The sequence below is a fragment of the Chrysemys picta genome, chromosome 4, assembly GCF_011386835.1.
Source record: "Chrysemys picta bellii isolate R12L10 chromosome 4, ASM1138683v2, whole genome shotgun sequence".
In the NCBI taxonomy this organism is placed as follows: domain Eukaryota; kingdom Metazoa; phylum Chordata; order Testudines; family Emydidae; genus Chrysemys; species Chrysemys picta.
Window position 1 is genome coordinate 123,307,108 of NC_088794.1, and position 25,983 is coordinate 123,333,090.

At 45.6% G+C, this 25,983-nt stretch overlaps 1 protein-coding gene across 3 annotated transcripts in view; it reads right to left on the reverse strand.

Annotated features, from left to right (window-relative positions):
* The window catches only part of FOXN3 (forkhead box N3), a 304,684-nt gene extending 290,000 nt beyond the window's left edge, over positions 1-14,684 (reverse strand). Inside the window, exon 1 of one of the 3 annotated variants that reach the window (XM_065593507.1) lies at positions 14,493-14,684. The gene's annotated coding sequence lies outside the window, so the exon portion shown is untranslated. The remainder of the gene's footprint in view (positions 1-14,492) is intronic. The other 2 variants (XM_005285379.4, XM_065593505.1) reach the window with 2 other exon arrangements.
* Between the last annotated feature and the right edge of the window lie 11,299 nt (positions 14,685-25,983).

Here is a 25,983-nt window from a genome sequence, read left to right on the forward strand (position 1 = left end):
TCTGACAGTGGAGAAGCGAATGGCGATTGCTATTTGGAAGCTTGCAATGCCAGACAGTTACTGGTCAATGGGGAATCAATTTGGATTAGGTAAATCAACCGTTGGAGATGCTGGGCTCCAAGTGTGCAGGGCCATTAATCGACTTCAGCTACGAAGGGTAGTGAGTCTGGGGGACATAGTGAATGGTACTGCCACAATGGGGTTCCCTAATTGTGGTGGGGCGATAGATGGCACACATATCCCATCTTGGCACCAGACCATCTTGCCAAAGGGTACATAAACCGAAACACATACTTTTCAATGGTGTTGCAAGTGCTGATGGATCACAGGGGGCGTTTCACCAACATTAGTATAGTGTGGTCAGGAAAGGTTCGTGACACGCGCATCTTTAGGCACTCAGGTATGTTCAAAAAGCTACAATCCTGGACTTTCTTTCCAGACCACAAAATGAACATTGATGACATTGAGATGCCTATAGTTATCCTGGGGGACCCAGCCTACCCCTTGGTCCCATGGCTCATGAAGACATACATCGGCCATCTGGACAGCAGTAAGGAACATTTCAACTATAGGCTCAGCAAGTGCAGAGCACGGTTGAACGTGCCTTCGGTTGTTTGAAAGGATGCTGGAGAAGTTTACTAACGAAGTTGGACCTTAGTGAAGAGAACATCCCCATGGGTATAGCTGCCTGCGGTGTGCTCCATAATATCTGTGAAAAAAAGGGGGGAAATTTTCCGCAAAGGTGGGCAGTTGAGACAGATCACATGGCAGCCATTTTTGAGCACCCAGACACCAGGGCAATAAGAAGAGCACAGCAAGGTGCGCTGTATATCCGCGAGGCTTTGAAAAACCATTTCAATAATGAGTCATAGTAATGTGAGCTGCTTGTCTTCATTGTGCTTTCCCAAACCTTCACCTGACTTGTATCACTGTCCCTGTAAAGCCAACCCCCCACCCAAGCCCACTGCTTCTACTCAATAAAGAACATTTATTTCTCGAATCCATTTACTTTATTTAACAAACATAAGTAAAGAGGGAAAGCAGAAAAAAAAAAGATAACCTTGGGGAAAAGGGGTTGTAAAGTTGGAACAGGAGAAACATTTTCAGCTGTATAACATAACACCGCATTCCAGACCATCAAAGGTCTGTGAATGGGCACCTTCTGTTCCTTGTACCCTCCCACTGAGTTAAATGAAAGGGATAATGGACTTTTCACTCACACCTCATGGAACACTTCGGGGAGAGTGATTCTGCACCAGGCGATGCTGGCTGGCTGTCCACCAGAGTCTGCAGAGGAACTCTACCTTCCTGTTTCTGTTCCTGCAGTTCAACCAGACATCTCAACATGTCTGCTTGGTCCCTCATAATCTGAAGCATCGCATCCTGCGCCGCACGCTCTTGCTCATTGGAAGCTTTCCTGCTCTCCATGTCCATGTCTAACTTCTTGGACAGTGAAATCCTCCATGCTCTCAGCTCTGTGTCAGCTGTCCCGGAGGCATTCATTATCTCAGTGAACATGTCCTCCAGAGTTCTCGTTCTCCTCCTTCCAATCAGGGAAAGTCTGCTTTCAGGTGTTGATGACATGCCGATGGACACATTTCCAGCTGTCAGTCATGCGAAAAAATAAAGGCGCCATTGCACATGAATAAAATGTTTCCATAGCAAAGCCGTTTTCATAAAAAAACAACAACCCTTATTACACTAGGTGCAAGCCATAACATAATCAGAATCTGTAACCGTTCACTGTGCTGTTTTGCTGCTCCAGCCATGGTGAGTAGGCCCGCCCGGGTCATGGGTGACCGCACTTTTAATGAAGTTTATGGCAGGCTCATGTCGGGAGCAAAGGTAGTCGAACAATGGCCCTTCCCCATAGCACCATGGGAAGCTGTTTACAAATGAGGTGGGGAGAACATTTTCACTCCCAAATTGCAAAATCTCTCATGTGGGGCCCCAGTCCCCTATCAGCCACTTTAAATTAGTTAACGACCCATGTCGAGCACAGTAAAGGCACATTAGCGGCTGCGTGGTTTGTCGATCTGGAAGGTGGGGTGGGATGGGTCTACATGCCCTTTTTTTTTCTTGTAAGAGCACTTTTAACGATAACTTCCCTCGTTTCCCCTAGGCGACCCTATGCAATATCAGTCTCCTGAGGGTAGCAGAGGCGGAAAGGAAGGAGATGCTGCAAGCATCTGGGTATAGACCCAGTCCTTATGCTGCCATGCTGTGTACCACAATGATGCCAGCAGAATTAATTCAGGAGTTGTGTGGGAAAGTGTCCTACCATGGTGGAAGAAATAAGACTGCCCTGTCCAGAAACCTTCTGCAAAGGATTGCAGAGTACCTCTATGAAAGTTTCCTATAGCTATCCATGGAGGATTCCCGGGCTATCCCAGTCCACATAAACAGTCTTTTCTGGGGGCCACCATCTGCCATCACAGCACCTCGCTTTTTCTTCACAGTAAACATGAAATACCACCAAAGGTGTGTGCCCGCTAAAGTTTAACTGGACTTTGATTGTAACTGTATACTCACCAGAGATACCTTCCCCGGCATCACGGTCGGCCATCATGATGTCCTGCGACCCACAGGGCTCCAGGGTTAAAAATATTTCCTGGCTCTCGGGGAGAATGGATCCACCGCTCACCTGTCTCCCATTCTCCTCCTCCTCATTCACCATATCGTCCTCCTTGTTGTCCCTAGACTCACACACCTGTGAGGTGTCCACGTTGTTTGTGGGGGTGCTGGTAGTATTGTAGGAGCAGCAGTGATCTGTATGCTCTGTATAACCTGTATGTTCAAAAGGTCTGTTACACCTTCCCCCCCACCCCTTTTGTCTCCTCTCCCTTTTTGAATACCTGTGAAGTGGCTTTCCCTCTCCCTCTCCCTCCTGGAATGCTTGTGGAATGAATGGGCTGCTTGAACAGCTGGAAGATCAGAAGAGCTCCCAGGTAGATAAGTAAAAAGCAACAGAGGGTCCTGTGGCACCTTTAAGACTAACAGAAGTATTGGGAGCGTAAGCTTTCGTGGGTTCTTACTTGCATCTGAAGAAGTGAGGTTCTTACCCACGAAAGCTTATGCTCCCAATACTTCTGTTAGTCTTAAAGGTGCCACAGGACCCTCTGTTGCTTTTTACAGATTCAGACTAACACGGCTAACCCTCTGAAACTTGACAGGTAGATAAGGTGTCTGAGACTCTAATTAGGCAGTGCTCACACACCCAATGCATGGACACTGCATGGACACTGCCCAAGGTGGAGTGTGACCAACCAAATGCGGCCAAGTCATCTCTAGTTGCAGGCCATGATACTCTGATTAGGCAGCACTCACACACTGTGAAGGCCCTTTGCCCGGACCGCCTGGCCAGTCGTTCACCACATTGCATTCCATCGTGCCTCGGGAAGACTTACCTTAATCGCACCATCCATCGCTGCGCAGTGGGACACTTACTTTGAAGGATCCTGACATCTCCAGTGCTGTGCCTGTCCTGGGAGCGTGAGTACGTGAGTGTGAGTGTGACCCTCCCTGCCCTTCTTTTGAGCTTAGCTATCAGTATAATAAATGTGCCGCTTTCTGTCAAACTCTGGTGGGTCATTAGTCCTCCCTAAGCTTACTAGCTGACCCAATTTCGGGTAACAGGTAGGGTCACCCCCAAGAATCGCATGTAACTCGTGGTAGAACTGGCATGTGTGGGGTTCAGCAGCAGAATGACTGTTCACCGCCCTTGCCTTCTGGTATCTTTGGCAAAGTTCTTTTATTTTCATAGGGCACTGCTGCGTGTCTCTCGTGTAGGCCTTCTCCCCCGTTCCACGAGCGATCTTTGCATAGATGTCAGCCTTTCTTCTGCCGGATTGGAGCTCTGCCTGCACAGACTCTTCTCCCCACACAGTGATGAGATCCACCACCTCCTGTGCAGACCAGACTGGAGTGCATTTGGGGCATGTAGTCACCTTGATCAGCTGTGCTCAAGCTGGCATGCTCCCAATGCTGATCAAACAGGAAATGGGAAATCACAAATTCCTGGGGCTTTAGCAAGGGAGGGGCTGTTTCCTGTGTACCTGGTTTATTGAGAGTTGAGAATGATCTCCAGAGCGGTCATAGATGAGCATTGTGGGACACCACCTGGAGGCCATTTAAGTCGAATTACACAACACTGCGTTTGCATTACCTCACAGTCAATCCATGAAAATCGAATTAAACGCTACGCCTCTCACAGAGGTGGATTACAGAAGTCGACATAAGAGGCAATTTAGGTCAGTGTAAAGGACCCGGTAGTGTAAACACATACATTAACAGGTCGACTTAAGTCGGCTTCCTTGGACCTAACTTTTTAGTGTAGACCAGGCCTCTGATTGTCCCATAGCTCAGTCACCAGAGCACTATTCTGTAAGGGGTAGGAAACAGCTGTTCAAATCCTTTCTTCCCTCTCTGGAAGAGAAAGGGGAATTGAACTTGTGTCTTCCACATCTCAGGTAAGTGTAATAACCAGCATGCTAAAAGTAGTCTCCACCTCCTCCATCCAGATTTTGAATGGGACCCCAGCTGGTAGATGGCCTCTGAGCATACCTACCAGATCTGGACCTAGAGACAACTTAGGAAGCTAAATGCCTATCTTCACCTGGTTTGTGAATTGCTCTGGATGAGGATCTTAGGCAGGAGCTAAGTGTCCGGATGCTTCGAATGAGGCTGTAACATAGGGGCCTAGGGAAGTTTACCTGCAAAAATGTAGGCACCTAAAATCACTTGGTGCTTCCAGGGTTTATGGATGGCAGTAGAGCCAACACTGGGAGGTGGACACCTAAACCTGAGACTTAATCTGAGTTCTCTTCCTAGCTCTGCCACTCACTTGCTTTGTAACCTTGGACAAGTCATCTGACTACTTTGTGCCTCAGTTTCTTTATCTACAAAATAGAGATAATATCTCCCTGCCTCACATGTGTTGTGAGTATTCATGTTTGTAAAGTGTTTGGTGATCCCTGAGTGGAAGGTGGATTAGAAATGCAAAGGACAATTAATAAAATTCATCTACAACTTTATGCCCTCAGAAATTGGCCTTTATATGAAAAAAAAATCTGTGAATGCAAACTGACTATTCAGGAAATTAGTTACCCAATTTGCACATGCAAATACCACTTCTGCGTGCAAACAGGCAATTTATACATTCAGTTTTACAGTTCACTTTTGAAAAGGGGAGGAGGGTGGAGGAAATGTGGATTGACAAAACCAAATATAATTTTGTTTCCCATTGTATCTTGCAATTCACATGTCAAAGAGTACTGATAAGTGTTTGGTGTAATAAAACTTTTACAAACTAAACTGATCAGAGATAAATACTGCTACACAAACATCAGGGACCATGAAGAATGAAGGCTGAATAGAGAAAGCAACTAACTAATCCAGTTCATTTCCTTCACTTTGTAAAAACAAGTAACTGACATATTTCCTGCCAATGAACGTTCCTACAGATAAGAAAGCTCCTGACAACAGGAAATTCTTTGCTAGAAGAGAGAACACTTTTGCCATTAAGCCTCACATTCTTCATTTAAGTTCCACTCAATTAAAAGCAACATCTGACTAATTAATTATGAGCTGGATAAAAGTATGCAATTATCCAAATCTCAAAGACTTTTCTAAAGTGTACATGAACCAATGTTTTCATGATAAGCGGACATGCTTCAGTTCTAGAACTCTCGGAGGCCGACTCTTATTTGCACTCAGGCCATTGTAAACCCCTCTGGCAGCATGAAGGGGTGTTCAAGTGGGAGTACATTACACTTGCATTGATTTAATACACTGCTCTGGCTTTAATGTAAATGAGTCAGCCCTTTGTTTTTCAGAAAGTAAGGGTCCGGTCCTGGAAGGTGCAGAGTGGCTCCTGCAAGATTCTGAGCACCTTCAGCTTATTATCAACTCGGATCTGGCCCTAAAGCTATAAGAACTGCTCAGCAGTCAGCTAGTTTTCCTTAAAAACTGATGAAATATGCAAGTAAAGAGAAAACAAAGGTCAGACTAGTCATTGTAGTAGCTTTCAAAACTGATGATTTATATTGAGGGTGAAGCATTCAAGTGTTTTACACTAATCATTTGATAAGGATAACACTGCTAAATGAGGATCTAAGGGAACACCAAAATTAAATGCTTTGGAGCAAATGTAATAAATACTCAGAAATGTTCTTCTGTCGGAAACATTTGAGATCAGCATCAGCTACCCAAGAGGAGAGGGGGAATCAACCCCTCCCAAAAATCTTTCTTGTGAGTTTGCTGTGAAAGATTCCAGTTAAGCTTTTAAAAGCAAAATATCAGAGGGGTAGCCGTGTTAGTCTGAATCTGTAAAAAGCAACAGAGGGTCCTGTGGCACCTTTGAGACTAACAGAAGTATTGGGAGCATAAGCTTTCGTGGGTAAGAACCTCACTTCTTCAGATGCAAGTAATGGAAATCTCTAGAGGCAGGTATATATCAGTGTGGAGATAACGAGGTTAGTTCAATCAGGGAGGGTGAGATGCTCTGCTAGCAGTTGAGGTGTGAACACCAAGAGAGGAGAAACTGTTTCTGTAGTTGGATAGCCATTCACAGTCTTTGTTTAATCCTGATCTGATGGTGTCAAATTTGCAAATGAACTGGAGCTCAGCAGTTTCTCTTTGGAGTCTGGTCCTGAAGTTTTTTTGCTGTAAGATGGCAACCTTTACATCTGCTATTGTGTGGCCAGGGAGGTTGAAGTGTTCTCCTACAGGTTTTTGTATATTGCCATTCCTGATATCTGACTTGTGTCCATTTATCCTCTTGCGTAGTGACTGTCCAGTTTGGCCAATGTACATAGCAGAGGGGCATTGCTGGCATATGATGGCATATATAACATTAGTGGACGTGCAGGTGAATGAGCCGGTGATGTTGTAGCTGATCTGGTTAGGTCCAGTGATGGTGTTGCTGGTGTAGATATGTGGGCAGAGTTGGCATCGAGGTTTGTTGCATGGGTTGGTTCCTGAGTTAGAGTTGTTATGGTGCGGTGCGTGGTTGCTGGTGAGAATATGCTTAAGGTTGGCAGGTTGTCTGTGGGCGAGGACTGGCCTGCCTCCCAAGGTCTGTGAAAGTGAGGGATCATTGTCCAGGATGGGTTGTAGATCACTGATGATGCGTTGGAGAGGTTTAAGCTGAGGACTGTAGGTGATGGCCAGTGGAGTTCTGTTGGTTTCTCTTCTGGGCCTGTCTTGTAGCAGGAGGCTTCTGGGTACACGTCTGGCTCTGTTGATTTGTTTCTTTATTTCCTTGTGTGGGTATCGTAGTTTTGAGAATGCTTGGTGAAGATCTTGTAGGTGTTGGTCTCTGTCTGAGGGGTTGGAGCAGATGCGATTGTACCTCAGTGCTTGGCTGTAGACGATGGATCGTGTGGTGTGACCGGGGTGGAAGCTGGAGGCATGAAGGTAGGCGTAGCGGTCGGTGGGTTTTCGGTATAGGGTGGTGTTAATGTGGCCATCGCTTATTTGTACGGTGGTGTCCAGGAAGTGGACCTGGACCACCACCCACATTAACACCACCCTATACCGAAAACCCACCGACCGCTACGCCTACCTTCATGCCTCCAGCTTCCACCCCGGTCACACCACACGATCCATCGTCTACAGCCAAGCACTGAGGTACAATCGCATCTGCTCCAACCCCTCAGACAGAGACCAACACCTACAAGATCTTCACCAAGCATTCTCAAAACTACGATACCCACACAAGGAAATAAAGAAACAAATCAACAGAGCCAGACGTGTACCCAGAAGCCTCCTGCTACAAGACAGGCCCAGAAGAGAAACCAACAGAACTCCACTGGCCATCACCTACAGTCCTCAGCTTAAACCTCTCCAACGCATCATCAGTGATCTACAACCCATCCTGGACAATGATCCCTCACTTTCACAGACCTTGGGAGGCAGGCCAGTCCTCGCCCACAGACAACCTGCCAACCTTAAGCATATTCTCACCAGCAACCACGCACCGCACCATAACAACTCTAACTCAGGAACCAACCCATGCAACAAACCTCGATGCCAACTCTGCCCACATATCTACACCAGCAACACCATCACTGGACCTAACCAGATCAGCTACAACATCACCGGCTCATTCACCTGCACGTCCACTAATGTTATATATGCCATCATATGCCAGCAATGCCCCTCTGCTATGTACATTGGCCAAACTGGACAGTCACTACGCAAGAGGATAAATGGACACAAGTCAGATATCAGGAATGGCAATATACAAAAACCTGTAGGAGAACACTTCAACCTCCCTGGCCACACAATAGCAGATGTAAAGGTTGCCATCTTACAGCAAAAAAACTTCAGGACCAGACTCCAAAGAGAAACTGCTGAGCTCCAGTTCATTTGCAAATTTGACACCATCAGATCAGGATTAAACAAAGACTGTGAATGGCTATCCAACTACAGAAACAGTTTCTCCTCTCTTGGTGTTCACACCTCAACTGCTAGCAGAGCATCTCACCCTCCCTGATTGAACTAACCTCGTTATCTCCACACTGATATATACCTGCCTCTAGAGATTTCCATTACTTGCATCTGAAGAAGTGAGGTTCTTACCCACGAAAGCTTATGCTCCCAATACTTCTGTTAGTCTCAAAGGTGCCACAGGACCCTCTGTTGCTTTTTACAGATTCAGACTAACACGGCTACCCCTCTGATACTTGACACCATGCAAGGCACTGCATTTAGCCGTATGGAATGGAAATCTATCAACCTCATGAAGAAACTTGCACAAATACAGACAGATATCATCTTCCTTTCCAAATGCAAACAGATGGACATCATACCAAATGGACTGAAGGTGAAAAATCCTTTGCTATCTACATACTGCACAGACCACAGTGAGAGATTATGCCATACGTTATCAAAGAAACTGAGGAACCACCTGATCAGCATCCTATACAGCAAACAGAAAAACATCAAGAAAGAGCTCTCCAACCTGGAGACTCTCATAAATAACCAACCCTCCACACCAACGGACTTTACTAAAATAAGACAGGAGATCTACATTACACACTTCACCTCTCTACAAAGGAAAAAGGACCGTAAGCTGTCTAAAATCCTACCTGCGACATGGGGCCACAACAGGGGTACCCCTAACTCACCCAGCAATATCGTCAATTTATCCAGCTACACACTCAACCCAGCAGAAGAGTCTGTCCTATCTCGGGGACTCTCCTTTTGCCCCAGCACCCCCACGAACATGATACAGTTCTGTGGTGATCTGGAAGCCTACTTTCGCCGCCTCCGACTCAAAGAATACTTTCATGATAACACTGAACAGCGCACTGATACACAGATACCCTCCCACCAACAACACAGGAAGAAGAACTCCACATGGACTCCTCCTGAGGGTCGAAATGACAGTCTGGACCTATACATAGAATGCTTCCGCCGACGTGCACAGGCAGAAATTGTGGAAAAACAACATCGCTTGCCTCATAACCTAAGTCGTGCAGAACGCAATGCCATCCACAGCCTCAGAAACCACCCTGACATTATCATCAAAGAGGCTGATAAAGGAGGTGCTGTTGTCATCATGAACAGGTCTGACTACCAGAAGGAGGCTGCCAGACAACTCTCCAATACCCAATTCTACAGGCCGCTTTCCTCAGATCCCACTGAGGAATACACTAAGAAACTACACCATCTACTCAGGACACTCCCTACACTAACACAGGAACAAATCAACATACCCTTAGAGCCCCGACCGGGGTTATTCTATCTACTACCTAAGATCCACAAACCTGGAAATCCTGGACGCCCCATCATCTCGGGCATTGGCACTCTCACTGAAGGACTGTCTGGATATGTGGACTCCCTACTCAGACCCTACGCCACCAGCACTCCCAGCTATCTCCGTGACACCACAGATTTCCTGAGGAAACTACAATGCATTGGTGACCTCCCAGAAAACACCATCCTAGCCACCATGGATGTAGAGGCTCTCTACACTAACATCCCACATACAGATGGAATACAAGCTGTCAGGAACAGTATCCCTGATGATGACACAGCACAACTTATTGCTGAGCTCTGTGACTTTATCCTCACGCACAATTATTTCAAATTTGGTGACAATATATACCTCCAGACCAGTGGCACCGCTATGGGCACCCGCATGGCCCCACAATATGCCAACATTTTTATGGCTGACCTGGAACAACGCTTCCTCAGCTCCCGTCCACTCATACCCCTTCTCTACCTACGCTATATTGATGACATCTTCATCATCTGGACCCATGGGAAGGAGGCCCTGGAAGAATTCCACCATGCTTTCAACAGCTTCCACCCCACCATCAACCTCAGCCTGGACCAATCTACACGGGAGGTCCACTTCCTGGACACCACCGTACAAATAAGCGATGGCCACATTAACACCACCCTATACCGAAAACCCACCGACCGCTACGCCTACCTTCATGCCTCCAGCTTCCACCCCGGTCACACCACACGATCCATCGTCTACAGCCAAGCACTGAGGTACAATCGCATCTGCTCCAACCCCTCAGACAGAGACCAACACCTACAAGATCTTCACCAAGCATTCTCAAAACTACGATACCCACACAAGGAAATAAAGAAACAAATCAACAGAGCCAGACGTGTACCCAGAAGCCTCCTGCTACAAGACAGGCCCAGAAGAGAAACCAACAGAACTCCACTGGCCATCACCTACAGTCCTCAGCTTAAACCTCTCCAACGCATCATCAGTGATCTACAACCCATCCTGGACAATGATCCCTCACTTTCACAGACCTTGGGAGGCAGGCCAGTCCTCGCCCACAGACAACCTGCCAACCTTAAGCATATTCTCACCAGCAACCACGCACCGCACCATAACAACTCTAACTCAGGAACCAACCCATGCAACAAACCTCGATGCCAACTCTGCCCACATATCTACACCAGCAACACCATCACTGGACCTAACCAGATCAGCTACAACATCACCGGCTCATTCACCTGCACGTCCACTAATGTTATATATGCCATCATATGCCAGCAATGCCCCTCTGCTATGTACATTGGCCAAACTGGACAGTCACTACGCAAGAGGATAAATGGACACAAGTCAGATATCAGGAATGGCAATATACAAAAACCTGTAGGAGAACACTTCAACCTCCCTGGCCACACAATAGCAGATGTAAAGGTTGCCATCTTACAGCAAAAAAACTTCAGGACCAGACTCCAAAGAGAAACTGCTGAGCTCCAGTTCATTTGCAAATTTGACACCATCAGATCAGGATTAAACAAAGACTGTGAATGGCTATCCAACTACAGAAACAGTTTCTCCTCTCTTGGTGTTCACACCTCAACTGCTAGCAGAGCATCTCACCCTCCCTGATTGAACTAACCTCGTTATCTCCACACTGATATATACCTGCCTCTAGAGATTTCCATTACTTGCATCTGAAGAAGTGAGGTTCTTACCCACGAAAGCTTATGCTCCCAATACTTCTGTTAGTCTCAAAGGTGCCACAGGACCCTCTGTTGCTTTTTAAAAGCAAAATGGCTCTTCCCTCTCAGACACAAGAAACTTTTCAAAAGTCCAGCAAAGTAAAACTTTAATTAACCATAATAATTGTAGCTGTTTATTATCAGTCTTTATTTTCCCATGCTATATTCACTGCTCATGAAATATGTTTTTCTTTCATGTCTCAGTTGTTACCTTCACCGTGTTCCTGAAGCAAACAGAGGCTCCAATAGAAACTATTATTTAATGTTATCAGTTGACACTTATTCATTCAAGATTTTTTCCCCAAGATATGAAGGAGAGATGTGACATTCAAATTTAAATAATAATCTTTTAACATATTATGGTAATTAATGATGACAAACAGGGGCCCTGGAACAGTTTTTATAGTGGGGGCGCTGAGAGACATTGAACCAAACTATAAGCCTTGTATATAATGGAATCCACTGCACCCTTAGTTCCAGCACCTATAAAATGGGCCTAATTAATCTGTTATAACGCCTCTGGAAGCCACAGGCGCTACACAGGGAATTAGTTTGGCCCAGTAGCAAGTTAAAATAATAGTCACCCACATAGCTTTTTCACAATATGGAACCTGAAACTTCAGCAGAAGCATCTTCTGGGCCCTATACCTCAGGCCTTGCTCAGGCAAGACTCCCACTGAAATCAGTGGGAGTTTTGCCTAAGTAAGGACTGCAGGTTGATTCCCTTAACTCTTTGTTCTTTCAAAAATCTGAACTGAAATATAGATATGAAATACGGAAGACAGTGCAGTTTTTGTTGTAAAATGACCTTGATTTGACAGGCACATTCTCAGGTTTCAACAGATGCTGTGGGAAAGGCAGCAGAAGCCAACATGTTCTGCAGGCATTTCTGATGACATGCAGGCTTTTTTTTTTTTTTTTTTTTAAATAAATGGGGGGTAGTCTTCCCAGTTTCCATGACAACAATGTCTCCACTTGTCTGTTATTAGATACCATCCACTTCCTGTGTCTAAATTTTTAAGCCAATCAGAAAAGTGTTTATAGATTTTACAGCTCCTGGGACAGTCCCTCTTTTACAAGAGAGCTACTTTAATGACACGTAATGCTTAGGCTGCAAACGTTAGAAGGCCTTATATTTTCAGTTGCAAAGAGATCACACTTTACAGAGTTTGCTGGCTACTGCATGAGATACTGAAAGAAAAACAGGGTTTTGCTGCCGAATTCATTGTGCTCCTAACAGTTGCCTTGCCATGTTTTTTAATACTGCACAAACTCATCTTAATTGTTTATTCATTTTTACTTTTGATTTACCCTCTCACAGTGTAAATATTTTGTGCATGAAAAATTCTAATGTAATCATTTTATTAAGAAATCCAGTTATCCACTACCCGCCCAAGAAAAGGTCTGGTGTGACATAATTGATACTACAGCATAACATTGTTTTCTGCAATTAAAGTTTCGGTCAACTGAATTGTGTATAACACAATACTGCAGTAACAATAGAATTTTACAGAAATATTTTGATAATACAAACAAAAGCTGACCACAGTCTAACAACTATGTTGGGGGAGTGGGGGAGAGGCAGGAGGCTTATTTTATGGAGGGAGTAATCACATATATATTTTGAAGAAATAAACCTAAGAAAAAGTCCAACTAAGTTAGAAGTCAATATTGCAGAAAGGCAGACAAGAGGAAGCTAATCAGAAAGTAGGAAAATACCTCTCTGATTAGCTTTGACAAATCTCTCTTAACACAACTGATGAATCATTGTGTGTGTGTGTGTGTGTGTGTGTAAAACCAATATACAAACTGTAAAGTATGAACTGGGCTTCTCTATAAAACAGTGATCTAAAAATCAGTGAAACACAGGAACAAAAGAAATATAACAGGGTGTCTGCCTAACATTAGTGAAATGACTGTGTCAATGAACTGGAAGCACACTGGCTCTGACAATCTCCACATGGAGGCTGGAAATAGCCTATTCCTTTCAAATTTGATGCATTTTTAAATTATTATCATCATCCATCCCAACAGCTCTCAAACGCCTTTCCCGAAGCACAGCTTGTGTTTGAGAACTACCAACACTCAGCCTATTAACACTAAAATGAAACAAAACACCCTGCAATTTAAGGATCCAATCCTGTGATGTGCTCAGTTTCTATTAAAACCCACTGAAGTCAGGGGAAGGTACTCAGCAGAGATGCTCAGCAGCTTTGTAGGATTTGGCCTTAGAGTTGTTGGGGGAAAATGCTTTATTTTCCAAAAATATCTTTCTGTATTGTGAGCAAAAAGTGGAGAAAATTCTTAACAGCTCTGGCCTGGCAGTTTCCCCCCAAATATTATTAATCTCTGATTTAGAATCTAAAAAAAACCCAACTCAGAACAGCTGATTAATCTGAAGCTTGATCCAAATTGCAACCACAGATCTGAAAATTTGGTTAAAACAACAGAGCTGAGTGACCATCGATAATGTTAACTACCAAAATGAGCAGAACTGCAAAATTAGGAGAACCCCGTCCTTCAACTCCTTGAAGTGAATGGGAGTTTTGCCTGAGTAAAGATTGCCTGGGATCAGGCCCTTGAACATTTTTTGTTATTCATAACTAATTCTCAATGTAGCTTAGAAAGCTATCAACAAACACACATCAATTACCTCACCACATCAAGCAAGTTCTGCTTTTCCACAACAGATGAAGCAAAAAGGTTTAGCAACTAAATGCCTGCAGAAAGTTTTTGTTTGTTTTGTTTTTATATGAACTTACTTTTGGAACTAAACTAATTTGGATGAGGTTACTGTCCATCCTGCATCCTTTTACAGTTTAAGCTGCATGCAGTATATCCATTTAGAAGCAGATGGTATATTTTTTCCGGGGAGGGGGAACAAAACCTAAAAATCCAAGTGTGCACCAATGCAGCTGCCTGAACATTTATAGGCTTCTAATGACAATACTAAACACTGAGCCAAAGATTAAAAGACAGGAAATGAGAACCATGTTAGTTACCTTTTAATCTTTGTTTTTTGCTCTTGCTTCCTTCTGCATTAGTTGCTGTTGCAGGTATGTTATATTCTCACAGTTAATCCTTCCATTCTGGTTTTGTTCAATATTTGGAATGATCCCTATAGACAGAATGCAGCCATAACCCAGACTCCATGCTCACTGAGCTATCCTTGTGTCAGAGGTACTGCTAAAAGCACAGAAATAAGGAAACTTTCTGCTGGGTCCTAGTGCTCAACTTAATAGAGAGTCTCACAAACTGTATTGCAGAATAAAGATTATATTTATTGTTCTGTCTCACTTGCCAGCACCCAGTGGGGAACACAGTTACATAAACACTGCCTGCTGTATGTCTTCTGTAACATTAAAAATTATGTTAGAGATGGACCTGATCTGATTGTGAATAGTCCAGACTTTGAGGAAGAGGGTAGAGTGTGAACCCAAATCTAAATCCAGATCTGAATTTTATTGCTGACTCCTATCTAATAAGCCAAAACACAATCTGGAATTTGAACCTAGGAAAACTTTATACAGGCCTGCACAACATGTGGCCCGGGGGCCGCATGTGGCCCATGTGGGCTCACTGTGCGGCCCGCGTGGGGTGAGTAGGTGGGCTCACTGTGTGGCCCGTGGGGGGTGAGTAGGCAAGCGGTGGGTGAGGGAGGGGGGCCAAGGAGGCGAGTGGGCAGTGGTGGGGGGTGAGTAGGCGAGCCGAGGGGGTGGGGACTGAGGAGGCGAGCGGGCGGGCAGTGGCGGAGGGGCAGGCGAGCTGGCAGCAGGGGAGGGGGGGCTGAGGAGGCGAGCAGGCAGGCAGTGGCGGAGGTGCAGGTGAGCCGGCGGTGGGGGAGGGGGGTTGAGGAGGCAAGCAGTGACTTGATGGCTGACCTGGTCTACTGATCTGGTCTGGCTCCCATCCCCTCTCCAAGGGTTGCAGCTGTCTGCAGGTGCTGCTTTCCATGCCTTCCTCATTCATTCAACAGGGTAATTGATTACAAAGTGGGGGGAAGATCTTATTCTACTTCTAGCTAAAAGACATTTTTCTTTTACCTTAATTATACTACCTTAGGAGCCCACTATAACATATTACAAAGGTTCAATACTGCTGTTTTTTAAATTAAGGGAGATATCCTATCTCCTAGAACTGGAAGGGACCTTGAAAGGTCATTGAGTCCAGCCCCCTGTCTTCACTAGCAGGACCAAGGACTGATTTTTGTCCCAGATCCCTAAGTGGCCCCCTCAAGGATTGAGCTCACAACCCTGGGTTTAGCAGGCCAATGCTCAAATCACTGAGCTATCCCTCCCCCCCTTCCCCAGTGGTGCTGGGGAAGGAGGGTTTGTTTCCGCAGGGCGGGTGGCGCTGAGGGAGGGAGTTTTGGAGGGGCTGGGAAGTGCTGGGGGTTGTTTCCGCGGGGCGGGCTGCACTGTGGGGGGTGTTGTTTCGGGAGGGCTGGGTAGCGCTGGGGGGGGGGGGTTCGGCAAGGCCGGGGGGGGGGGGGGGGGGGGGTTCGGCCCTCAGCTGTTTTCTTTGGAGTAATATGGCCCTCGCCGCTTTACGAGTTGTGCAGGCCTGACTTTATAGAAGGTTCAAAATAGGAACCTGGAGCCAGATCTGAATTTTGCAGCTTGGGCCCATGTCTGCTATTCACCCATTACAAAAACAGAATCAAATTCTGGTATCCTTGCCCCACAGTCCCATAGCAGCTCCTATGTATCAGATCCATATGTGTGGAATTCTGCATTTTGAGGTGGGAGGGGGCGGTCATGGCTAAGAGTAGAGGGCCAGGGGTACAGAGAGACTTTCTGTACCACATCCGAGAGATTGTCCCATATAAGATAATGCTCACAGTGCCAGCATTATCTTGAACAGGCTCCCACTCTGCACACTCAAGCCCCCACTCCAAAGGGGTTGTTTTCCCAAGAATGAGTAGGAAACCAATGGGAGTGTGGCCCTGGAATGAAGGAGCTGTGTTTCTATGGGGGAGATTGGTGGCCAGGGAGTAGCAGCAACTGGGCCTCTGCAAATGTGCCTTCTTCCTCCCACTAAGGAATACTACATCTTACATTTGAATTTTAATAACTAGTTGAAAGCACAAAGTTTAGATTATAAAGTCCCATTCAAATTCACCAGGTCCTGTACAGATAATGTAATCTCTCCAGGTTGAAATACACACAGTTCCAACAATTCCATTCTGTATCTCAAGACAGGATCTGTTCTTAATTCCCTGAAGCCAAGTCATGACACAAAACAGCCCCTGTTGTTTTAGTTCCCAGCTTCCCAAGAGTTCTCAGTTCCTTTTCCACTGCAGTCTCAGTCAGTCTGTGTTAGTTCCTGTATCCCGCAGCTTGTGAGTGTCCTGAGTGCTGTATACCCTCTGTCCAAAAATAAAGGGGATACTCAAAAGATAATTCTGACTGGCTGCTGAACAGTCCTTGTTCCCAGATCATGAAGTGTGCCCCTTTCACCATCATTTTGCCCAATAAATGCTCCCTAGTGCAGTTGTGTTTAGGTTATGTCTATTTTTAAAAACCAAAGGCATAAAGAACTGAAACTGTTATGATTATTTATTTACTGGCATTGTCTGGTAGCCCCGAGGAACCCCAATCAAGGACCCGAGTCCCACTATGCTAGATGGTGTACAGACATATAACAGAGAAGACTGCCCTTACCCTAGAGAACTTACTGTTTAGGTGCCAGACAGGACATGACAGGTGGACAAAGGAGGTTTATAGGGAAGGGAAGGGTACGAAATGAACAGTGATCAACAGAGAACGTTAATCCTGGCTAACCCTGGCCTAACCATTTTAAGTTTCCAAAACAATACAAGGCTGTTCTATCACAAATAATGTTAATAAAAAAGAGCAATATTGCTGAGCACTTATACAGCATTCTTCATCCTTAGTTTACAATTCTTCACTGGTGGTGAAGCAGTGTTATCCTAACTTTATGTATGGGGAGCCTATATGGGGAGCCTGAGGCAAAGCAAGGTAATAAGTGGCTCAGCCAAGGACACCCAACATGCTGGTGGCAGACCTGGGAATAGATGCCAGGTCTGTCTGTCAGCCCAGCGCCTTTGCTATCAGACCACGCTATCTCCCTCGAATCACCTACCTAATTAATGATCTTAAACCATTACAAAAAGTTAGATTTTTTTCACTAACCCAAAGCAAAATTGCTCAGTAGCACTGTGTGGTGATATTGAGAGATGCACATGGCACCAGTCTTCCAGAGCTTCCTCAGTAACTCTCTCCCCCCGTCATAATGGGGCACTGTCAGACCATAGGCCCAAAATGTAGGTGGTGGTAAAATAAAAGGGGGTTGTATTAAGTTAGGGGTCTCAAACACGTGGCCCGTGGAGTTATTTACTGTGGCTCACCAAGCTCTCCGTCCTCCCAGAATTATTTCCTGCGGCCGCCAAGCTCCCCTCACCCGCTGCCCTCCCTCCTCCCCAGTGCGCCGCGTCCCTGCTCCTCTGCCTACATCCAGGCGCTTCCCGTCCACCAAACAGCGCTTGGCGGTGCTTAGCGCTTTCCGGGGGGGGGGGGAGAAGCGGGGAGCCGCGTGCTCAGGGGAGAAGGCAGAGAAGAGGTGGGGCCGGGATGGGGATTTGGGGAAGGGGTTGGAATAGGGGCAGGGAGGGGGAGGAGTTGGGGACTTTGGGGAAGGGATTGGAATGGGGCTGGGAAAGGAGTGGGAAGAGGCCGGGCAGGAGCGGGGCCTCATGGAAGGGGTGGAGTGGAGGTGGGGCCGGTGGCAGAGGAGGGGCTTTTGTATCTTTATATGAAAAGGTGTCAGTGATGCGACCCTTGGGCCAATGTACTAGTCCTCATGTGGCCCTCATGATGATTTGAGTTTGAGATCCCTGTATTAAGTCCTGGCCCAGATTTTCCTTATGCGAAAGGGACCTATCACGTATAGATCTCACTTCCAATACAGAATGGAAGGAATCAGGCACCTCTATGACACTATTCCCTCTATTCCTCAGCCAAACTTTCTAGGCTGGGGGGGCAGAGATAAGGCAGATTGCAATGGAGTGGGCAGGCTGGGGGTCTGGCTGGGAGAAATAATTATCATCCCCCCGTGACGGGTTGGATCACAGAAACCCCCTTGGGAACTGCCACCTAATGTGCAAAGACTACCTCTGCTCCTGTTTTCCCTGCCAGCTCAAGACTCCAGCACCCTGTCTTGCTGAGCCAGACACTCCCGTCTGCTCCAACACAGACCCAGGGTCTGAATCACTTGTCCCAGAGTTGCAAGTCTACCCGAAAACAGCTCACAGAAGTGTGCTTGTCTTTAGCACTCAGATGCCCAACTCCCAATGGGGTCTAAATCCAGATAAATCCGTTTTACCCTGCATAAAGCTTATGCAGAGTAAACTCATAAATTGTTCGCCCTCTATAACACTGATAGAGAGATATGCACAGTTGTTTGCTCCCCCAGGTATTAATACATACTCTGAGTAAATTACTAAATAAAAAGTGATTTTATTAAATACAGAAAATAGGATTTAAGTGGTTCCAAGTGGTAACAGGCAGAACAAAGTAAGTCACCAAGCAAAATAAATAAAATGCGCAAATCTATGTCTAATCAAACTGAATACAGATAATATCACCCTCAGATATGCTTCAGTACGTTTTTTTCTCAGGCTGGACACCTTCCAGGCCTGGGCACAATTCTTTACCCTGGTACAGCTCTTGTTCCAGCTCAGGTGATAGCTAGGGGATTCTTCATGATGGCTCTTCTCTCCCTTTGTTCTCTTCCACCCCTTTATATATCTTTTGCATAAGGCGGGAACCCTTTGTCTCTCTGGGTTTCCACACCCCCCCTCACTGGAAAAGCACCAGGTTAAAGATGGATTCCAGTTCAGCTGACATGATCACATATCACTGCAAGACTTCATTGCCCACTTGCCAGCACACACATATACAGGAAGACTAACAGGTAAACACAGCCATCTGCAGACAATGGTCCTGGTTAATGGGAGTCATCAAGATTCCAAACCATCATTAATGGCCCACACTTTACATAATTACAATAGGCCCTCAGAGTTATGTTTTATATTTCTAGTTTTAGATACAAGAGTGGTACATTTCTACAGATAGGATGATCACACTCAGTAGATTATGAGCTTTGTAATGATACCTTACAAGAGACCTTTTGCACGAAGCATATCCCAGTTGCATTATATTCACTTATTATTAGATCTTTATAAAACTATCCCAGTTACATTATATTCACTTATTATCATGTTTTTATAAAATCATATAGACTGCACAACGTCACACCCCTACATTCTGACTTGCGGAGTGCATATAGAAAATACATCCTGGGCCTCTAACATCTTGCCTGTGAAGTCCTCCCCTCTCTCCCACAGGTCTCTTCTAGGGGCCAGAGCTGGTGTGACAGCACAGGAAGGAGCATAGTTATTATAGGAGAATGTGGGAAGTAGCATCCCCCTCTCCCCCCACCCCGCCATGATAGGTTTGTAAAACATCAGTGACTGTGTTGACACACAGAGAAACCCTTCAACCACAGAGGAAAACAAACAGAAAAGTGCGTTTCTGAATGTTATATAGATTAGATTTGTTGTACTTTGTACAGTCACTGACCTGCAAACAAGAATCAGGACCTTTTTCTGTTTGTGCTCTGCTCCTCTCCTCATAGCAGACCCCTGCTGAAACACAGAAACTTTCTCTTCAAGGGAGCAAAAATGAACCTTTTCCGTACTCTCAAGGGACTTATAAAGGGAGGAAATTGTATAATTCAGAACTTTGCTCAGAAGACATTCCCAACTGACTCCCCTGACTTCTGGGCCCTCCCCAATTTTGTTAACCTGCAACCCTGGACCAGCCCACCCACTAACTCCCAATTCTGAATTCCCTGTCTGACCCCCACCTTGTCTACTTCAACATTGCTCACCTGTTCCTCTTCCTTCCCCCACTATCTATTCCTTCCAGGACTTCCAGCCTATCAAGCTCCATGATTTCTCCTCTGCCATAAGACCCCTCCTCCCTGCCCTCTCTTGTCTCTCCTCCATTGTCTCAGTCATTGTCTTTCTCCACTCTCTTGATTCATAGAAACATAGAATGTAAGGCTGGAAGGGACCTCGAGGAGCCATCTAGTCCAGCCCCCTGTGCTGAGGCAAGTAAACCTAGACCTTCCCTGGCAGGTGTTTGTCCAATCTGTTCTTAAAAAGCTCCAATGATGGGGATTCCTCAGCCTCCCTTGGAAACCTATTCCAGAGCTTAATTACTCTTATAGTTAGAACGTTTTGCCTAATATCTAATCTAAATCTCCCTTGCTACAGTCTAAGCCAATTACTTCTTGTCCCTCCTTTAGTAAGCAGGAAGGACACCATCCTCTTTATAACAGCCCTTAACATAATTAAAGACTTATAAGTCCCCCCTCAAGCTTCTTTTCTCAAGACTAAACATGCCCAGGTTTTTTTAATCTTTCCTCATCGGTCAGGTTTTCTAGACCTTTTATCATTTTTGTTGCTCTCCTCTGGACTCTCTCCAATTTATCCACAGCTTTCCTAAAGTGTGGCATCCAGAACTGGACACAGTACTCCAGCTGAAGCCTCACCAGAGCCAAGTAGAGTGGGACAATCACCTCCCATGTCTTACATTCGACAGACCTGTTAATACACCCCAGAATATTAGCCTTTTTCGCAACTGTATCACATTGTTGACATATTCAATTTGAGATCCACTATAACCCCCAGATCCTTTTCACATTTCCCTAGTTTTCTTAGGAAAATGTCATGTGGGATGTGGGAATATCAAAAGCTTTTGATCCCCTCTCTGATGGCAAGGTCTGCTCAACCAAGCTTCAGCCTTGGCTCGCTCCCTCCATCCACTGCTTATTTTATGAACATGATTGTTTCACTGTTACTTTGTGCTGCCTTTCCCCGCTTGCTTGTTGTACTCACTTGTTGTCCCCCTGAGATGTGCTGATACGTAAGCTCTTTGGGGAAGCCACTGGTTTTTTTCAATTTCATGCATATAAAATACGATGCAGGCCAGATCCTTGAATGGGGTCTCTAGGCTGTACTGTAATATAAATAATAAAGTAATATTAATTGGCAAAAGCCCCTTGCCATTTTGGGGCTAGTGAGAAGCAGCTCCCATATCACACAGGCAACTGCAATGTGGTAGCAGCTTTGACACTGAAACTGCCTAACCTGGGTGCTTGAGATCCAGGCTTCCACTGGTACTGAGGCAGAGAAGGAGAGGAAGAGTCACCAGGCTAAAAGCCTGACTGAACGACCTACGTGGAGACTGGCCACCCACGCCACACCCATATTAGCCTGCACAAAGCTGGGAACGCCCAGACATGTGCACCTAGACCAAACCAGCACATCATCTATGGGAAGGTAAGGGAGTCACCTCCCAGCAGGAGAAGGGAACACAGCCCTCACATGCTCTCCCACGGCAGAATACAACCAAACTCAATTTTGCTTCTCAGCAAGGCAATCTCACCTGACCTGAAGCTCCCCTTACACACACACACACACACACACACACACACACACACACACACACACACACACACACACACACACACACACACACACACCTAGCTGTCCCCAAAGATCTCAGCTACACAGGCATCTGGCTAAAAGAAAAGCCAGTCCTAACTTCAAAGCAATCAGCAACCAGTGGGCGGAGAGGTGAGCCAGCCTGCCCAAGTTCAGAGAGAGGAGAGGAGAGAAGAGAGAGCATCCCACCCCAGATTTCACTATCCAGCAGGAGAGGGCTGACTGCCTCATTTTTTGGGCCACCCTTACATCAGACTTCAAGAGAAGATCAGGGATTGAGCAATTCAAGGACCTGCTCTGCTCCAGTAAGGAGATCTGTCTGACTGGGGGTGGGACACCACAATTGTGAGTACTGTCTATGCCAGTGGTTCTCAACCTTTTCTGGGCTCAGGACCCATTTGTAAATGGTTATGGCTTGTCGCGACCCAGTGATTAGTCTGGGGGTGGAGGCCCTGGGGTGGTTTTGGTGGGGGGTGATGGGTCCTGCCCGGCACTCACCCCACTGTGGTGGTTCCTACAGCTCTTGTGCTGTGGGGTTGGCTGCGTGTGGCTATCCGCTCCTGGCATTCCAACTGCTGGGGTTGCAGTGCTGCTCAGGTTTGGCCCCACCCTCCCTGACTGGACCAAATTTGTGTGAATGGAGTTGTGACCTGGTTCATGGGGCTGCAGTGCCACTCACTCAAATTTGACCTACCTGGACTCCTGTTGTCATGACTACTGGGCCAAACCTGAGTGGCGCTGGGACCCCAGAGGTGGCAGTGCCTGGAGCAGAGAGGCGAGCCCTGCCAGCCCTGTGGGGTAGGAGCCACAGGAGCTGCCACGCGACCCTTTGAAACATTCTGGTGACCCAATTTTGGGTCCCGACCCATGGGTTGAGAAACCCTGGTCCACACTACACATGGTTAACTAGAAAATAGCTCTGGGCAGAGTTAATGGGCACACAGATGGGCATCATTGCCTCCAAGTGACTGTAAAGGCCTGCAATGCGCATTTAATTATTCATTGTAACTTTACCTTTCTTCAGTTTGCCCTCCAGAGCTACAACAGGAGGGACAGTGGGAATAAGTCTGGCTTTATCGTCATTCAGATTTACTATGCTATTGTGTGTGAATCACAGGTTTGGTGTGGGGGTGGGGGTATCTATTTATTTATTTATTTATTTATTTTTGCAAGGGGACTGTTATTTCCTGACGCTAAGTCTGGGTACAATGATATGGATAAAAGCTGGATCCTGCCAAATCCTGACAGTTTTTGGCCCCATCTTCCCAAATGCCACTGCTTAGTTGGAGGAAAAAATCTAGTTGCTGCAACTGCAAAAAAACCTCTACACACCTTGGTGCAAGAGCGCCACAAAAATACAGATCTGGTGTCGGGATTCTGCCTCCTTTTCAAGTTAGTAAGTGATAATTAGAAAGTTTGGATAAAAAGATTTGGAAAAAATCATTATTATTATTATTAGCTACCTTTATAAAAATGGTCATGTTTTACATTGTGGGCAGGGAAGCACTGTTCTGTTTCCTTCTGATTTCCTTGCTCCATGCTGAAGGACTTTGAGAAGTCAGTGTAGGTTTAAGTGAGTAGCTTTCTCCCTTCCCTTGTAAAGTTGTTGACCTAAAGCACACTCACACACCAGCCCCAGCTCTGGTCATGGCTACATCTTTGACCACAGAGCCTCTGTGCAAATGGTCCTGACCGTCCCTTGACTCTTTGACTCTTATCTCTTCATAGTGTAGGATGGATTCTGTTCATATGAATGTTAACACAAAATTGGAATTTCCGGAGGAAGGTTTAAAGGCTCCCTTCTAGAAGTGGTTTTGGAGAAGGAACATGGAGGCAGAGGGCCTTGAGGACTTCCCATCTGACAGGATTTCTCGTTAAGACAAATTACTCCCTTAATAAGTTTGACTCACGCAGAATTATAAATGGGCAAAAGTTCCCTCTTGATATTTGTGAGAAATGCCCCAAAGACAATTGCACAAGAAATCAGCACCAGTTGTGGAATGTATCACAGTATTGCCACAGCAACACAGTAATAACAAAGGAAAGCATTCAGTGGACCCAATCATGTACTCCTTAGTCAAGTGAATCCCATTAAAAGCAGGTATCCCTTGGTGTTCTGAGGGGAATGGGGGTGTGACACTGGATATATGATGGGACAGATTTTCAGCTTATTTAAATGGTCATAGCTCCATTGACTTCAGTGGTGCTCAGGACCGGCTCCAGGTTTTTTGCCGCACCAAGGGAAAAAAAAAAAAAAAGCCAGAGTGCCGCTGCCGAAGCAAAAAAAAAACCCTGGAGTGCCACCCCTTGAAAAGGGCCGCCCCAAGCACATGCTTGGAACGCTGGTGCTTAGAGCCGGACCTGGTGGAACTACATCCATATCAGCCAAGGATCTGTCCCTAGGTTTCAATGCAGCTATTAAGCCAATTGGGGCCACTGGGCACCACTGTAATACAAATTAATAATTATGATAGGTCTGTTAACTGTTTTTCAAATGTGGACCTGAGTTGGCAAGCCTTCCATGTATGGAAATCCCACTGAAGTCAGTAGGAATCCTGGCCCCATTCAAACTTCTGTCCTCACTTAGAAGTCCCTTCAAAACTCAGCCCCAACCTACATCTTACATTTCCCCACTCTCACCTTTTGCTCCTTTACTGATGCCAATGTCACTGTCTCCTTCACTTCCTTCTCATGCTCACCCTTTGTGCCTCCTTCCATATTGTCCTCTACGGTATGCCTCTACTACCCAATGTGCCAAGTCCTTCCCTGCTCCTCATTCAAATCCCCCCTAAAGACCCAGTTCTTCTGGGAGACCTGCTATTTCAAAGGGGGGGGGGGAAATTAGGGAAAAAACTCTCTGGAAGGTAAATCCTTCTGCTGGGTCTCCAAGTGTCTTTAGAGTGTTGGCCTTTCTGTGTTAGTTTTTGAGATTGTAAACTCTTTGGGGCAGGAGGTTGGCTTGCTATCTGTGTTGTGTTTATACGGCACCAAGCATACTATCAGTGCTTAATAAAATGACAGTTTTTGGCAAAACTCCCATGGACTGCAGTGGGGCCAGGATTTCACTCCTTTCGCCTGGGCACCCTTTTCTTACCAATCCACCTTGTCTTCATCCACTCTTCCTTCAAGCCCCTCATTAAGACCCACTTCTACAAACTCTAGTGTCCCCTACAAGGCAATATAAACCACCCTCCATTTAAATAGTTATAAATCAAGACTGAACTCCTTGGGGAGGAGACTATGATTTTTACATGTCACTGATGCACACATGTCATTGATGGACAAGGTGGGTGAGGTAATCTCTTTATATTTTTACCTCACCCACCTTGTCTGTCTAATAACCTGGGGTCAACGCGGCTACAGCAACAATGGAGAGCACACAGTTCGGATACTATGGTCAAGGGAGCCACATAAGTACGCAGGTGATTAATAATAATTGTGATATGAAATTAGTTACCATGCAAATGCTAATTTATCATCTACAAATGGCATTTAATCGCTTTGCTGTAGTAGGTCATTTACCCATTTTGCTTTCCAGATTCTGTTTTGCTTATTCACTTGAACTGAAAGATAAAAATGTTAATGCTTTAAGCTACATCGCATATTTGTATCCAATTAATCTGTATTAGACAGCATAAACATAGAACACAAGTGTAAATATATTGGGCTAAATTTTAAGAAGAGATTAGTGATTTTGACTAATGCTTCAGTTTTTGGATGTCTGACTTGAGATACCTTAAAGGGTATCTAATTTTCTATTTTTCACAGGGCAAGTGCTCAGCAGTTTAAATATTTGCTCACTCCCAGGCAGTTTCAGCTTATTATAATATTACCTATCTATTTCCTAATGTATGCTGATCACATTCTGTGTAGGGACGCAGTTATGGTGTTATATACCTACTCATTCCATTACACAGGGAATAGCCCTGGACATGCATAAAATAGTAACATACAAGGAG